The 5,548-nt window shown below is 42.3% G+C and overlaps 1 long non-coding RNA gene across 1 annotated transcript; it reads left to right on the top strand.

The window, feature by feature from the left end:
* Positions 1 to 208: 208 nt before the first annotated feature.
* Positions 209 to 4,974, top strand: LOC139030562 (uncharacterized). The gene is made up of 3 exons (XR_011482932.1): positions 209 to 720; positions 1,729 to 1,775; positions 2,393 to 4,974. It is a non-coding gene; the product is annotated as an uncharacterized lncRNA (long non-coding RNA).
* The last annotated feature ends 574 nt before the right edge of the window (positions 4,975 to 5,548 follow it).

The following is a 5,548-nucleotide window of genomic DNA, read 5'->3' as shown; positions in this document are numbered from 1 at the left end:
CACCTCCTGGTTGGTGTCCATGCCTCAGTATAATTCCCACCCCTTAAGTGTGGGCAGAATGTGTGACTCACTTGTAACCAGTAGAATACAGCAAAGATAATGGGAGGACACTCCCAGAACATGCTGTGTTACCTATGACTGCATTTAGAGCAGCCCAGCTGGGAAGGCCCCCTGGCAAAGTGGTCTCAAGGAACTGGGACTAAAAGCTGGGGCCCTTAGTCATATAGCTACTAAGAAGTGAATTCTGCCAACCGTCTGAGTGAGCTTGGAAATAGATTCTTCCCCATGTGAGCCTCCCGATGAAAATACTGCCCAGTCCTTGTGCAGCCCTGGGAGACCTTGAGTCAGGGACTCTGCTAAGCTACGCCTGCACTCCTGACCCACCTAAGTTCAGTTCAGTTCAGTCGCTCAGTCACATCCGACTCTTTTCGACCCCATGGATCGCAGCACGCCGGGCCTCCCTGTCCATCACCAGTTCCCGAAGTTTACTCAGACTCATGTCCATTGAGTCAGTGATGCCATCCAACCATCTCATCCTTTGTTGTCCCCTTCTCCTCCTGCCTTCAGTCTTTCCCAACATCAGGGTCTTTTCAAATGACTCAGCTCTTTGCATCAGGTGGCCAAAGTATTGGAGTTTCACCTTCAACATCAGTCCTTCCAATGAACACTCAGGATTGATCTCCTTTAGGATGGACCCACCTAAACTGTGAGATAATAAAGGTATGTGTTGTTTAAAGTCACTAAATTTGCTACGTGTTATGTAGCAATAGATCAAGAAGAAAATACCAACAGAACTTGTTTTCTTTAATGCAAATGTATTTTTGAGTGACTAGTATACTAACATGGTTTTAACACTGTGAAAGGTATCTTTTTTTTCTTTTTAAAAAAAAATATTTATTTGTTTGGCTGTACTGGGTCTTAGTTCAGGCATGTGGGTTCTAATTCCTTACCATGGATCAAACCTGTGCCCCCTGCATTGGGACCATGGGGTCTTAGCCACTGGACCACCAGGGATGCCCCCAAAAGTATCTTTTTCTTCCTGCTTTTGCCCCTCAGTGACCCATTGCCTCATTCCAGTGATGATCTTAGTTACCAGTTTCTTCCATAAGCTCCCAGAGCTAATCAGTGAATGAGGAAATAAATGTCTATTTCTTTATATTTTTAAAATTTAGAAAAAAATTTAAAAAGCGAATCAGTGATGAGGAAATAAATGTCTATTTCTTTATATTTAAAAATTTTTTTCTTTTTAATTAAGTGGTATCAAACACATGTCATTCTGAACTTCTTTTATTTTTTTGTCATACCCAGAGTGGAGTGTATGAAATATGTACATATATTTTAAAGACATGGCCAACACTTGCGGAACCATCATCCACATAGTGAAATAAAATAAAGCCAGCATCTTAGCAGGGCTTTTCTCTAGTTGCAGTGAGTGGGGGCTACTCTCTAGTTACGGTGCTTGGGCTTCTCATTGCAGTGGCATCTCTTATTGCGGAGCACAGTCTCCTGAGCCTGAGGACTCGGTAGTTGTGGCACTTGATCTCTGAAGCACAGGCTCAGTAGTTGTGGGGCACCGGCTTAGTTCTTTGTGGCATATGGAATCTTCCCAGACCAGGGATGGAACCCATGTCTCCTCTATTGGCAGGCAGATTCTTCACCACCGAGCCACCATGGAAGCCCTTCTTTATCTTTTTAATGTAGTTTTTCCTCCTGTGTTTGCGTCCTCAGATACTGTACAGAAGTTTAGCTCCACCTGTTTTTGACCTTTACATAAGGTGAGTCATCTTCTTCTTTTGTGACTTATTTAGCTTGCATTTTTATGCAACCCAGCTATGTGGATGCATGAAGCTGTGATTCCTTCATTCTGTTACTGTATGGTTTTCCACTGTTGTGGAGCTTTATTTTTTATAAAATATTATATATTTTATTTTAATTATTAAACATTAAAATATTTTTATAGAATATTATAAAAATGAATAAACAATTTATTTTCCATTTTACTAGAATGGATAATTAAGGTTTTACAATTTTTTTTCTAGTAGAAACAGTTCTGCCCTGAAATTCATTTTTATAACTTATCTGGTACACATGGGCAAGACTTTCTCAAGGACCATAGATGCCAGGAGTAGAATTTCTGGGATATAAAGCATTCATATCTTCAGTTTTCAATTTACACTCTTGTCAGAAGTCTATGAGAATTCCTATTCTCTGCATCATCGAGGACATTTGGTATTGTCAGACTTCTTAATTTGAGCTACTCTGGTGAGTATACAATGCAGTCTTGGTGTGATTTTAATTCATATTTCCCTTAATGCCCATTTGGATATCTTCTTTTATGAAGTGCCAGTTCAAGTTTTGTTTTTACACTTTTTTTTTTTGCTGTTTTGCACAGAATACAGGATCTAGTTTCCCCACCAGGGAACGAACCCGTGCCCTACAGTGGAAGTGTGGGAGTCCTAACCACTGGAGCATCAGGGAAGTCCCCAGTGCAAGTTTTCGTTCAATTTTCTGTCGGTTTGTTTGTGTTTGTCTGATTGATGATTTGTAATTTCCCACTCGGTCATTTGTCTTTTAACTTTGCAAATGGGATGCTCACCCTCAGTTATAAAAGAGATGACAAAACTATGACAGCATTCTTTTTGCTATTACCAGATTAGACAGAGATCAAGGTAATATTGTGCTGACAAGCATGTGAAGGATATATAGCAGTACGTTACACATGAGCATGTAAACTAGCAAACTTCTAGACTAGTTTGGCACATCTAGCACACTGTGAAATGCAGTTGTGGTTTGACTCCAGCCATTTCATCTCTAGGAATTTATTCTATGACATACAGTCCCCAACTTCTGATGGTTCAACCTGAGGATGGTGCGGAAGCAACATTCATTCAGTAGAAAGCATACTTCAAGCTTTGAATTTGGATCTTTTCCCAGGCTAGCGGTATCTGGGAGAAAATTCTCTCAGGATACTGGTCAGGGCAGCAGCCACAGCTCCCAGCCAGCCACGTGATCATGAGGGTAAACAACCGATATGCCTACAACCATTCTGAACCCAGTCATTCTGCCTTTCACTTTCAGTATAGTATTCAAAAAATGACGTGAGATAGTCAACACTTTATTATTAAATAGGCTTTGTGTTGGATAGTTTTGCCCAGCCGAAGGTTAATATAAGTGTTCTGACAATGTTTAAGGTTGGCTCGGCTAAACTTGATGTGCTTTAGGCAAGGAGTGTTAAATGCATTTTTTACGAAGATGTATTTATTTTATTTATCTTATTTATGGCCGTGCTGGGTCTTTGTTGCTGCACTTGGGCCTTCTGCAGCCAGTGGGGGTTGCGGCAAGTGGGGGTCACACTGTAGTTGCAGTGCTCAGGCTTCTCGCGGCAGTGGCTGCTCTTGCTGCAGAACACGGGCTGTAGGCGCACAGGCTTCCTTAGTTGCTGCACGTGGGTTCAGCAGTTGTGGCCCATGGGCTTAGTTACTTCTCGGCATGTGGGATCTTCCAGGATCAGGGATCAAACCCACGTCTCCTGCATTGGCAGGCAGATTCTTTACCACTGAGCCACCAGGGAAGCCCTGAATGCACTTTTGACTTACAATATTTTCGATTTATGATGGGTTTCTAGGACATCACATTTTAAGGTTGAGAAAGGTATGGATTCAGTTATCTGTGAAATGATATGTTCAAAGATCTTCAGGGTAACTTTGTTTATAATAGCAACAGATGGAAAACACCTAGCAGCCGGGGACTGCTTCAATAATTTAAGATACATCTTTACAAAGGAACATGCAGATTATTTTTTAAAGTTATACAGACCGGAAATGAATATCTTTTAAGATACATTGTTAAGAAAAAAATACAAGGAATTCCCTGGTTGTCCAGTGGTTAGGACCTGGTGCTTTTACTGCTGTGGCCTGGTCTGGGAACTAAGATCATGAAAGCTGCACAGTGCAGCTGAAAGAAAAAAAAGATAAAGAAAAATAGCCAGGTGTAGAATACAGTATATAATATGCTACCGCACCTGCATTATATATACATATATGCTTGGATTTGCATAGAATACTTGGAAGGACCCTTAAGAAAACAGATGTAGTGATGACTGGGTAGTCAGGGCGAAGAGAGATTTATTTTTTACTGTACATCCCTTTGCATCTTTTGGGTTTTCTACTAGGTGTACATTTCACCTATTAAATGTGAGTGAAATAATTTGACTTTATTTTATTTATTATTTCTTGGCTGGGCTGGGTCTTTGTTGCTGCGCATGGGCTTTCTCTAGTTGTGGCAAGCAGGGCTACTCTCTAGTTGCGGTGCCTCGGCTTCTCGTTGCAGTGGCCACTCTTGGCAGAGCACAGATGCTAGTCACACAGGCTTCAGTAGTTTCAACACGTGGCTCAGTAGTTGCTGCTCATGGGCCCTAGAGCGCAGGCTCAGTAGCTGTGGCTCATGGGATTAGTAGTTCCTCTGTGGCATGTGGAATCTTCCCAGACCAGGGATCAGACTCATGTCCCCTGTATTGGCAGGCAAATTCTTATCCACTGTACCACCAGGAAGGTCCAAATAATTTTTAAATGTATTGAGATCCAATTATGGGCCAGGCCTGTGCTAAATCCTAGAGATACGATGGTGAACAAAACAGAGACTTTACCTTTTGGAGTTCTTGGTCTAGTGACGGGCGACAGTCACTAAAGCCACCATTATGGTGATGTGATGAGTGCTATAATAGAGGACATTGAGGCACTTTGGAGGAAACTGACCCAGAGCAGGGTCATCTAAGAGAGCCTTGTATGTGGGCAGCCTGATGCTTACATGAGGAGCAGAAAAACAAGGGAGCCAGCCTGTGGAGGTGGGGACCACAGGCCCGGAAGAGGAAACAGCGTTTGTGGAGGGAGAACAGAGAGCTCTGGCCATTTGAGGAACTGAAAGAAGTTTGGCTCAGCCGGAAGCTGACATGAACTGAGTTGGTTTTCAGAAAAAGCCACAGTAGAAGTGTGAAGAAAAGATTGAAAGGGGACAAAAATGGGGCCCAGAAGACTGGTTAGGAAGCTTCTGCTGTCATCAGATGACAGAACACAGGTGGTTGAACCGAGAAGGTGGCAGTGGGGCCAGTGAGGATGGGACAAATTCCAGAGATTGAGAAAATAGAATCACCAGACTTAGTGGTTGGATGACAGGGAGAAGGAGAGAGATCAATATAATAATAAAAGCTACTATTTGGTAAGGACTTCCCATGTGGTATTACCTGCCCAGCATGACTCTGTTGTTCACTGGTCTCAGTGATCAGGAAGGTGGGTCTGCCACGATGAGAATGTACAGATTTAATGAAGGTTAAGGAACTTGCTTGAAGCCACCTAGGTACTAAACAGCAGAACCAGCATCTGAAGTCATTTATCTGGCTGCCAAGTTCATGCTCTTAACCCATTTTTTAAAGGTGACTCCCAGATGTCAGGTTTGGGCAATTCAGTGGTCAATGATGCTATTTATTGAGAGAAAACACAAGAGAGGAAGAAGTTTCAAGGAAGAAAGTGTTCATCTGATTCTTCCAATTTGA

This window comes from Odocoileus virginianus, chromosome 23 (assembly GCF_023699985.2).
Source record: "Odocoileus virginianus isolate 20LAN1187 ecotype Illinois chromosome 23, Ovbor_1.2, whole genome shotgun sequence".
In the NCBI taxonomy this organism is placed as follows: Eukaryota; Metazoa; Chordata; class Mammalia; order Artiodactyla; family Cervidae; genus Odocoileus; species Odocoileus virginianus.
The sequence above is the reverse complement of the archived record's forward strand: the minus strand, read 5'-3'. Positions and strand labels throughout refer to the sequence as shown.